The following is a 12,207-nucleotide window of genomic DNA, read 5'->3' on the forward strand; positions in this document are numbered from 1 at the left end:
ATTCATGTGAGTTTTGGAATGTGGCATTTTTGTTCCATGATGTGTACGTACATCAGAAAGATATTTCTGAGATTCAATTTCTAATTAAAGCACGTAAATAATTTACGCGACTGAAGTAGGAACCATCCCTGCAATTGTTAAAGAATTATGATGATTAAAGAAAATTGTTCTCTGTCTTTAACTGGAAAATTATGAACCTGAGTTATCTTCCCTTGTTTTTAGCGAAGCTTCGTTTTGATTGGTCGATACATTAACCGAGCGAGGAATTCTGGGAACGATTCAAAATGGCGGAAAGTTGAACTTTTTCTCCCTTTGCGGACAAAATTATAGAAATTATGGCCGTGTTTTTGGTTTGATTACCAGACAAATCCGGAAAATTTATACGTCCAAAAGAAAGGTAAGGAACTCATTTTTCGTTCTACCCCCTTCTTGGTTGAATAAGGTAAATATTTCGATTATTTATGACCATTCAACCGGAAGCAAAGCGAAAACTATAGTTTCATGATTTCCACCGTAAAAGATAATAAATTAAAAAAATATTATTTTTTTTTTAAATAACAATTAATAAAACAATTATATTTATTGAATTCGACTTATAAATATTTCTCGTTGTGTATTTTTTTTTTTAAAATGTATTGTCACTTTGAAAAAAAAAAGAAGCCCTTTCTATTATTCGGTTCTAGTTTATTTCTCCGACTACTAGTGTTTTCATTAATAATAATATCCCATAACGTTTCGGCCGATGTAACCTCCGACTTTCTTCAGCTACATTTTTAAGAACAATGCTGGAACCTTCTTCTCGAATTTCGCAACTCCCATCCGGAGTTGGACCTAAAAGATCTAGTACTTGTGCAGTTTACGGACCAAGCTGAAATATTTAGAAAGCCATTCTTAACATGGAGAAGAAGGCTTCGTATTTTTCAATAGAGACGACAAAACGAAAAAGTGATTAAAAACAAATATATATAAAAGATGTTACCAAAGAGAAGTTAATAGCACGATAACAATTATTGGGTGGCTACTCGTATTTGGTTAATTTTTAAGCGATTATCGAGACTCCTCAGATGACCATCTCATGTCAGCCATTTTTTCTTGTTCTAAGTTACAATTCGACACTTGTGCTTCAAATTTAGTAAACGCTTTTAAATAAATTTAAAAAACAAACAAAAACTTACCCAGGTAAAAGACTTTTGCCTTTGGTAACATTTTTTGGTATTATTATACAAACACCGTGACAGCGTTAGGGTTAGGATTAGGGTTAGGGTTTAGGGTTAGGGTTGGGGTTAGTGTTAATTCGCTGTCACGGTGTTTGTATAGTTTTACCCATTTTTTTTTGTTTGTTTGTTTGTTGTTTTTTTTAACACTTTTTCTTTTGTTACCGTTACTGCAAAATGCTCAGGAGACCTTTTCCCCCCTGTAACCATAGTGTACTTTCACCGAACAATTTAATAAACAAAATAATACTTATGCACTTATGATACCGTGCTATATATTTAAAAAAAAAAATAGTATTTTCAAGTTAAATTGAAGTTTTACGATATCTTTTTTTTTAATTGTTAGATGAAAGTACAGAATAAGTACAAAACACGCTCCCCCATGTTAAGAACGGCTTTCTAAATAACGTTATTTCAACACGGTAACATAAGTGCATATAAGTACCAACAAAAATGATGAAAAACTGATGCTTATTATTTAGAAGGCCATTCTTAATATGGGGAGGATGTCTTGTAATTATCCTGTATTTTCACCTAATAATTTAATAAAAAGATAGGTAAATTTTCAGATTAGAAGGTCCGTCCACCTCCACAATTTTCTTTTAAATGACAACTTTGTAGGTTTTCGACTATGCTGAATACGAAAATCGCATGGAAATTTTGCAAAAATAAGTAGTTATCGAGATATAAAAAGTTGTGTTATGCATTGTATTCTTTGGCGGCCATCTTTTTTACTCGCGTGCAGTAGTGTCGGTCATAGATGAGTAGATTTGTTTATGGCACGCGCGTAAATAAGATGTCCGCCAAAGAATACAATGCATAATACAACTTTTTATATCTCGATAACTACTTATTTCTGCAAAATTTCAATGCGATTTTCGTATTCAGCATAGTCGAAAACCTTTAAAAGAAAATTGTGGAGGTTGACCTAATCTGAAAAAAAAAAAAAAAAAAAAGATATTGTAAAACTTAAATTAATCTCTAAAAAATACGTTAAAAAAAGCACGATGACACAAGTGCATAAGCACCTTTTCTTTTCTTTTTTTGATTATTAAATTTATACTGTTAAAGACAGAGAGTGCACCTTAAGTGCCACTGAAAAACTTTCCTTAACAGATTTTTGGCCTTGGAGACACATCACCGATGTAGAAAGTCGATGGGAAATGCTGAAGAATCGCATCAAGGAAGTGATAGAAGAGAACCTCCCTCTAAAACTTAAGAAAAGGCACAAGAAATGGACAACAAAAGAAATGGCACAAGAAATGGATAACAAAAGAAATGGCACAAGAAATGGACAACAAAAGAAATGGCACAAGAAATGGACAACAAAAGAAATGGCACAAGAAATGGATAACAAAAGAAATGGCACAAGAAATGGATAACAAAAGAAATGGCACAAGAAATGGACAACAAAAGAAATGGCACAAGAAATGGACAACAAAAGAAATGGCACAAGAAATGGATAACAAAAGAAATGGCACAAGAAATGGATAACAAAAGAAATGGCACAAGAAATGGACAACAAAAGAAATGGCACAAGAAATGGACAACAAAAGAAATGGCACAAGAAATGGACAACAAAAGAAATGGCACAAGAAATGGATAACAAAAGAAACCCTGGGTTTGTTTTACTGTACACACAGACTCGAAAAAGTTGTCAAAAAACAAATATATAACAAATAAATGTTATCAAAGGCAAGATAAGTTACTTTTCCACCCAACTGAATATGTTTTTAGTGCTTTTATTTAATGTAACATGTTTATTCAGCTCGAAAAACATACAGTGTTTACCGATGTATTGGAAAATTCAAACTGGCAGCCGACTCTCTCTCGGAGATGGTAAGTTTGGGAAAAGGAGTTATAAATAAAAAAACAGCCCAAATAATGTTAAAAATACGCCGATTATATATCAACCCATGTCACGGTAACATTGAGTGAGTTTCTAACAGTATTGTCTGTTTTTTTTTTTTTTTTAACTCATTTTCCCAAACTTACCGCCTCAAAGAGAGAGTCGGCTGCCATTTTGAATTTTCCAATACATCGGTAAACACTGTATGTCTTAAATAAAATAGGCAGAAGTTTCTCGAGCTCTTTCGGCTGTCATCTCATCAGGAGAAAATCGCTAGCATAAAAAATATTATGTTGAAATTTTAAAGAGTTCTAATGGGGAACTATTGAAGGTGCCAAAAGTCCGGGGACAACTAAAATTAAGTTTATTAACGTTTAAAAACGATTAAAATATTGGCACGAGGGGGGGGAGAAAAGATTCAAAGTTCCCCAAAGAGAAACAATGCGTTTACTGTTTCCTTTTGCCGGCACGCGGAAGGTTTACGCACCGCAATAAAGACAGACTCCAAAATCTTTAAATGGTTTCTGGAGTTCGCTCTATGTACCACCTCTAAGGTAAACGCATATTTCAATGGGGAGTCCGTTGTCCCCCAACTTTAGCGGATATTTTTGTCGGATACTATGAATCCGTTCTGTTCAACTCTATAACAAAACCCACTACATATTTCAGATATGTTGACGATACTTTTGCTATTTTTCCATCGCAAGGAGAAGTGTCGATATTTTTTGATAGGTTGAATTCTTTGCATGAGGCTTTAAACTTCACTATGGAAAGTGAGAAGGACAATTCGCTTCCCTTCTTGGATGTTCTTGTTGAACGTTCAGGGAGGGGGGGGCTTTTTCACTACAATTTATAGAAAGCCGACATTTACTGGCCTATATGTGAACTGGTTGTCCTTTGTACCAAAATCACGTACGGTCGGCTTAATTAATACTTTGGTACATAGAGCCCTCATGATTTGTTCACCTAACAGATTAGACACCGAACTCAATAAGATCAGAGAAATATTCTTCAATAATGGTTATCCTGTTGACCTTATTGATGACTGCATTTTCAAAAAGGTTTCGGATTTTAAATCCCCTAAAAGTTTGAACCTTTGAAATGCCCGGTTTATTTAAAATTACCGTGGATTGGGGAAAAGAGTAACAGACTTTCCAAACAGATTCGCAGAAGTATTTATGACTGCTTTTATTCTGTGTCCTTGCGTTTGGTATATACTACGAGACCTGCTTTTCCTTCTTTTCGCAAGGATAGTTTGCCTTACATCCAAAATAGTAATATTGTGTATCAATTCAAATGCCAGTGTGATGCTGGTTATGTTGGGCAACATCCTTTGACTCGTATAAACCAGCATGTTCCATCAAAGATCAGACAAGGGAGGATGGGGTCTGGTAGTCTCTCTCCTTCTGCAGCCTTGGACTCTGCTATTGGTCAGCATTTGGTTGACAACCCGTGCTGTGCCGATAGATATAAAATAGAATGGTCCGAGGTGCTACATAGAGCAGACTCCAGAAACCATTTAAAGATTTTGGAGTCTGTCTCTATTGTTGTGCGTAAACCTTCCGCGTGCCGGCAAAAGGAAACAGTAAACGCATTGTTTCTATTTGGGGAACTTTGAATCTTTTCTCCCGTTTTTTTTTTTCTCCCTCATTGTGCCAATATTTTAATCGCTTTTAAACGTTAATACACTTAATTTTAGTTGTCCCCGTACTTTTGGCACATTCAATAGTTCCCCATTTGAACTCTTTAAAGTTTTGACATATTATTTTTTACGCTATCAATTTTCTCCTGATGAGATGATAGCCGAAAGAGCTCTTGAGAAACTTCCGCCTATTTTATTTAAAATTCACTCAACACTTCTAACGGATATACACAAAAAATAACCACCCAGATTTTCAAAATACGCGACCACGCGTCACCTATCCGGCTTCACAAAAACCCCGCAGTTAACAACATCACGTGGACTCTTCATCGAACTATCTCCCACTACATCATGTCGTGGAAGAAGAGAAAAAAAAAAAAAAAAGATTGATAAAGGAGTCTTACTCCGAAATATATTTCTTTAAAAATAAACATCCGTTTATTTTATAAAAAGAAAAAAAATTTGTGTTGCAGTTTTGGCTTCAAATGTATTTATACATGTTTTATTCTTCAAATTTCACTCAACACTTCTAACGGATATACACAAAAATAACCACCCAGATTTTCAAATATATATATATATATATATATGTACATATTCAAACATAGTTAGGGTTATGGTTGTAGCAGTTTTAATCATATATATATATATATATATATAATCTTTTATTTGGTGACACCTAATTCAGAATACTCTGAACATATGTATGGTCTGTTCAATTATACGGTTGTGAGTGTTGATCAATCACCAACAGTACAAGGAAGAGACTAGAGTTAACTGGAACTTGGTTCATGAGAAGAATTTTAAAGATATCCTGAACAGAAAAGAAAACAAACCAAGATGTATTAAAAATGGCAAACAGAAAGGTTTCTAATAAGAACATTATGAAAAAGACAAATGAGATTTATGGGCCATGTCTACAGAAAAAGCAGAAAAGAACAGATTAGTTTGACGGGGAAGATAATGGGTAGAATAAGCAGAGGACGACAGCGAGAAACATACGTTGGAGGAAACATGAATTGGAATAGATACATCGTGATCATTGCCAAGGCCGCTGCAAAGAGAGTGGGCTCCCTGTACCATGCTAGAAAGTTACTTATGCCTGAAAGTATCCTGTACCTCTACAAAGCCGCCATTTGCCCATGTATGGGGTACTACTGTAGGTGTATCAGAATTTTAGGGGAATTTTTGGCACCCCTAACACGAAACTGTGAATAAAATATAAAAAAAACTCGTAATTTCTGTTTTAAAAGTGGGTTGTTTATTTTCTTTATGGATTATACTTGCAAAATAAACTATTAAAGTTGTTTTAAAAGTAATAGAAATATTATTTTTTATTTTTTAAAAAACATTTTTTTAATGTAATGAAATCAATTGAATTTTATGAGTTAAATATTTTTCAATTTTTAAACTTAAAAAAATCTATCAAAATTTTTCTATTGATTCAATTTTTACGATATTTTCAGGGTCAATGTGAAATTTTTTGCTCTTTCCAATAAACCGAATATAATATTGTAGAAAAACGTTTTTTTTTTTTAATTCACGCCCCCCCCCCATTTTTAAATGTCTATTAAAAAGTAAATAATTAATTTATTCACCAAAGTTTTATATATCACAAATTGAAGATAAAAGATCAATAAATAATATATTCAAATTTAAAACAAAAAAAAAAGTGTTTTTTTAGAAATTTACCTGTAAAGTCCGAAGTTTAAAACTTTTTTTTTTTTTTTAATGAAACCTTGGTCCTTGCTCCTTTAATTGAAAGAAAATTAGGGTTTGAATTACATTTTTCGAGTAGTTATAAGCTTGGAAAGACTGGGGGTCGAATTATTCAATATTTTTTCACGCCTTCGTTAAGGTCAGTTTCTGACACACCTAGTACTGCTGTCACATTTGGGCTGATGCATCTGCTAATCGTCTCTCATTCCTGGACAGAGTCCAAAATAGTCGCCAAACTGTCATCTCAGCTTCAGCTCCTGTCCAATCGACGAAATGTTGCATCCCTCTGTCTGTTTTACAAGTATTTTAATGGTGGATGCTCTGACGAACTATAAGCCCTTGTACCCACTCGACGAAAATACCCCTGACAAACTAGACAAGCAGCGAAGTCCCACCCCTACACAGTAGAGATCCCTAGATATAGGAATGCTTTTTACTCTTCTTCCTCAGAACTGCTAGACTTTGGAATTCTCTCCCAGTTTCCTGCTTCCTCAACTGTACAATATGAACAAATATCGCAGTTAAATTTGTCGCCAGCAATTTTTATGATATCACAACCTTCATTTTATGTTTTACCTAATAATTTTAAGTGTCCGCCATTTTATTTTTTATTTTTTTGTTACATACAGGGCTCTACATTGCGAGTTAAACAGTCGCATTTGCGAGTGATTTTTCAAAGTGACGACTAGAAATAATGAAACGATGATTTTTTTGGCGATTGCATTTCTCTCACTGACAATCTTCCAAAACTCACTACTGATGGAAAAATATCTTTTCAACTTTTTTTTTTAAATAAAACAAAGTAAAATTATTTTAAACAAAAGTTTAATAGAGCAATATTTGGAGAAATTAAAATGTTTATACGTTCAAGTATCAACATAAAATTTGTATTAATTTATTGTACACTTTTCTTCTCATCTTTATTAGTTGTTTCGCAACGTTTCGGCCAACTATTCCTCTGGCCTTCGTCAGATGGTAACCACGACGGATAGGAACTTCGAATCTCTTAACTGCCTTCTCAGCAATCGCTGCCATCTATAATTGTTATTGTCTCACCGCGTTTTTGAGACGACAATGACTACGTGGTGAGACGACAACAACTACGGATGGCAGTGATTGCTGAGAATGCAGTTAGGAGATTCGAAGTTCTTGTCCGTCACGGTTACGACCTGACGAAGGCCAGAGGAATAGTTGGCTGAAACGTTGTGAAACAACAACAAATAAAGATGAGAATAATAGTCCGCAATAAATAAAAATAATATAAATAATACTCATCTCAAAAATGAATTCCAATTAAAATAATATTAAAATAATATATATAAAATTTGTTGTATATTTAGAATTACTTATTTTAAAAAAAAAAACACACAGAAAAATGTTTATGAGGTACATACTCATCACGGAACGAAGATGTCATATTCTAAAAATCATGTGGGTTTAGCTAGTAACTTTTCTATTTGGCTAGTAAATGAAAATATTTAGATGTCAAAAGTCAACTAAAGATAAATTTGTCCATAGAGCCCTGTACACAAGCAATACAAAAAAAAACAAAAAAACCTTCCTCTTCATGTTAAGAATGGTGACCAGTGAAAACAATACATTGACCACCAAACTTATATATATATACATATAAGTTTCGTGGTTAAATTTTAAATTCTGAAAAAAAAAACATATAGAGACATATATTCGATTTAAGAATTTGTTTGACAAAAGGAATATAAAGAAGGCGTTATTTTAATTTCCTTAATCCATGGATTTTCAACAATGGCTCATTTCATCAGAGGAAATGAAATGCGGTTAGCAAAATGTTCAGCTGCGAATGGACGCTATTTTGCTTTTCAGCACAATTATTGAAAATAGTTTTTTGAGTGGTTGTGGATAATTATATGGAGAAAATTATACGAAAAGAGAAGTTGATACAACCTGGGTAATCCATTATCGGAAAGAGTCCAATGTCATTCGGGGTTATAAATCTAGGTGGGCAGAAAATAGGCCCATGGGAGAAAGTGATATTCCATATAGCGAAAGCGTACTGCTCCTTATTGATTTTTCGAAAAGTATACCGGGCAGCCTTATTCGTTGTTGCGTTGATTGTGTGTTGGTTGCTGTAGTCCAAATGCTTTCTCGATGTTGACAAAGTATATCCGAAATTGGGTGGATATACCATCCATTGTAATTATCCCCGTGGGTAATAGAAATTGAGCATTGTGTTAAGTGTGCAATGGACCTCGAAATCAATAGTATAATTATCAAAATAGCAAAGATAGCAAAATAATCCTGGAGATGATATTCAGAAAGGTGCATTGGAACGGCTTGCTTGAGGTGTGAGCCCTGTAGAAAGATAGTTCGTTTTATTGTTTATAGTGGGTGAGGGAAGCCTTTTAGATGGAGGAAAGAGGAGAGTGGGGTGAAGTAGAGAGGGTAAAGAGAGAGGGGGAGGGTTAAAGTCGGCGAGCATACAGGTTCTTAATGGAATTTTTTCAGTGTCTCTGTTTTTTTTTTTTTTTTTTTTTTTTTTTTCAGAATTTAAAATTTAACTACGAAACTTATATATTGCTCAATTCTTAAATATTGAGGTTTTCCTTTTTGGCTAGGGTCTCCTTGAAAGTATTACTTCAAGTAATATCTATCAGGATTTTTCATCTGAATTTTATCAGTGTCTTATCTCGCTTATATATATATATATATATATATTAAGGTTAATATCTCCGCCTCGGAGATCCGGTGTTTTTCTTAGAAAGTCACCCACTTTTATTTGGACGTATTTTTAATTTATTAATTTTCAAAAACAGTAATCTGTGGACATGCGTGTTTCGAAGCCCTGCCCCTCTTTAGCGTAGCTTGACTGTTGTTGGGATTCCACTTTCTATGAAAAACACCGGATCTCAGTGGCGGAAACGTTAACCTTAATATCGTTTAAAAAATGAACAACAAAAACTATGTAAACAGATAAACGTTAAAAAACTAAACAGTAAATTGTCTATGGCATCATAGCGTAATGGGTTAGAGTGCTGGACTGAAATACATTAGGTCCGAGGTTCGAATCCCCACAACAGTCAAGAAGCTATGCTGAAGAGGAGTAGGGCTCTGAAACACGCGTGTCTGTAGATTACTGTTTTTCAAAATAATAAATATATAATGTATATATTATACAAATATTATTGGTTATATGTGCATACATGCTTCAGTGGAATCTCAATTTAGAGAGACCCACTCAAAGAAAGTAAGAACACTTTTTTTTTTTTTTTTTTTCAGTCTGATGAGATGGGTTTTTTACACAGTGGTCACCACTTATCAAGGCCCGGAAGCCACTCAGGGATAAGGGTTATTGCAAGTACATTACGTTAGTCTGGAGATTTGATGAAGCGTTTACTTAAGGGGGCGGTTCATTAGGAATTTGTTAACGTTGGACTTGAACACATCCAAGTTGTAGTCAGGTGGGAAGCAGGCATACGGAACAGAGTTCCACAGGCGTGCAGTTCTAAGAAAGAAGCTCTGTTCATGGAATCCATGCTTTGATTTAGGCACAGATAAAGTGTTGGGGGAAAATTTTTCACAGTGGATTCAGCTAGATGGGTGTTTTTTGTGAAAGATTGGCGAGGGGGGACCAGAGATTGGAGTTCAGGCGAGCACCTGCCATGGAAATAACGATAAAACAAGGATAGGCTCGCAACGTCTCTTCTGTTAGAGAGAGGTTGCAGAGTAGAGAAAAGGGCATCCCCCACTAAGCCACGAAGTCTATTTTGTACTCTGTCAAGGCAGGATAGGCTGTTTTTAGCAGCTCCTGCCCAGATATGGCAGCAGTATTCCATCCTCTAAATTGAGATTCCACTGAAACATGTATGCACATGTTAAGAATGGCTATTGGAATAGACACTCCATTTTGTTTTGGGGCGGGGAAGGGAATGTCCAAATATTTGCCCCAAATTTAACCTTGATAATCGTCGGCAGGATACCCACTAAAATACTAAATACTATAAAGCAACAAAAAAAATTGGGGGTGGCAATGTAAGTTGGATAGAATTAGATTCGTTACTTTGTGCATGCGTACAAATCTAGCAGCCACTGATTTAAAGTGTATAATACCGCTCTTTATATCTTGAAAACTACTTGTAGCTGCTAAAGATAAATGAGATTTTCGGAATCGGCATAGTCGAAACCTTTAAAAGTCATCTATAAATAGAAAAGCGAAAATGTATGTTTTTGTTTTTTTTTTCTTCCTTTGAAGATTGTAATGCCGGGTATGGGGCAGTCAAACCAGCTGCCAACATTGCCCCGCTTTTTTATTGAAACCAACCGAGAGCTCTTTTTAGTATCCTCGCTGTTCCCTTAAGTGCAATTGTCTGAATCTCTTTTGCACTTGGTTCACCAGGAATATGTATGTATATGTGTGTGTTCGCTTTTTCTGTGTGTCTACAAAAGGCTTCTTTCAGAGAAGCGGTCGCTCAGTTCACAACTTTTTAAAACTTTTTATATCACATACAAATCGTAATATCTCACAGTTAACAACGAAGCTCGCCTGTCTATTTAATTTGCTTGATTTCGGGAAGATAAATATTCAATATTTGTCGCTCGCCGCATGTGGGTTAGTCTTTTTCCTATAACATCTTGGGGATGCGGGAAAAAAAAGCGTTCAGCAGTAAATGAATACTATTCCGCAGTCAAACTTGACCTCATTAACTCATTAAAACGGGCACCTGCTAAATCCAACTAATTAAATAAATTCAAATGTGTTTCCGTAAGCATGTTGCGGTGGGGCAATGGTTAACATCGCACATTTTTTTTTTTTTTTTTCACACTTTAATTTACAACTTTGCCTCAAGGGTTTGGGTTCGATCCTCATACTTACTTTTTTTTTTTAACCCCCCCCCCCAACCCCCGGGCAACGCCGGGTACCCCTCGCTAGTTTTAATGAAAGTGTGGAGGTGGAGCTACGGTAAAAATTTACCTATTAAAAAATAATGTAAACAAAGGTAATATATGTGCAGTGTTGGGCCCAACTCTCTTCCTGATTTACATTAATGATCGTCCAAATCACATCCTTACATCATTCGTTGACATTTATGCTGATGATACTATCATCTATGGAAGCACATCTAAGACCGTAAACGATTTTCTCTTTGATCTTGAGCACGTGGTACAATGGGGAAAGGAGTAGCTGGTTACTTTTAATGCATTTAAAACCAAGCTTCTATATTTTACATCATCAACGCTCTGAACCCCATCTGGCATCAATTGAAATGAATGGCTCTCATCTTGGGAAGGCCTCATGTTTTGACAAGCTTCTGGGCTTGACCTTTACTCCTGATCTGAAATGGAACAAGTACATCAAATCTGTTGCTAAAGCCGCTGAAAAATGGTGGGATCCTTCGATCGATCCAGTAGATATCTCACTGCTGATGTAATTCTCTATCTATATAAGAGCCAAGTTTGTCCAAGGATGGAGTACTGTTGCCACATCTGGACAAGAGCTGCTAGAAAGGACTTATCCTGCCTTGATAGAGTTCAAAATAGATTTTTCGTAGCCTCGTAGGAGATGTCCATTTTTCTTCCCTGCAACCGCTTTCTCACAGAAGAGATGTAGTGAGTTTGTCTTTACTTTATCGTTATTTTTATGGCAAATGCTCGACTGAGCTTCAATCTATGGTCCCCCCTCGCCAAACTTTCACAAGAAACACTTGACTAGCTGCAAACACTATAAATAATTCCCCCCACTCTTTATCTGTGCCTAAACCAAAACGTAGATTCCATGAACAAAGCTTCATTCTTAGAATTGCACACCC

At 35.2% G+C, this 12,207-nt stretch overlaps 1 protein-coding gene across 1 annotated transcript in view; it reads left to right on the forward strand.

The window, feature by feature from the left end:
* Nucleotides 1–249: 249 nt before the first annotated feature.
* LOC145268838 (uncharacterized) overlaps nt 250–12,207 on the forward strand; it is a 54,078-nt gene continuing 42,120 nt past the window's right edge. Inside the window, exon 1 of the mRNA XM_080124505.1 lies at nt 250–397. The gene's annotated coding sequence lies outside the window, so the exon portion shown is untranslated. The remainder of the gene's footprint in view (nt 398–12,207) is intronic.

This window comes from Euprymna scolopes, chromosome 44 (genome assembly GCF_053919585.1).
Source record: "Euprymna scolopes isolate OS-2025 chromosome 44, ASM5391958v1, whole genome shotgun sequence".
Taxonomy (NCBI): domain Eukaryota; kingdom Metazoa; phylum Mollusca; class Cephalopoda; order Sepiida; family Sepiolidae; genus Euprymna; species Euprymna scolopes.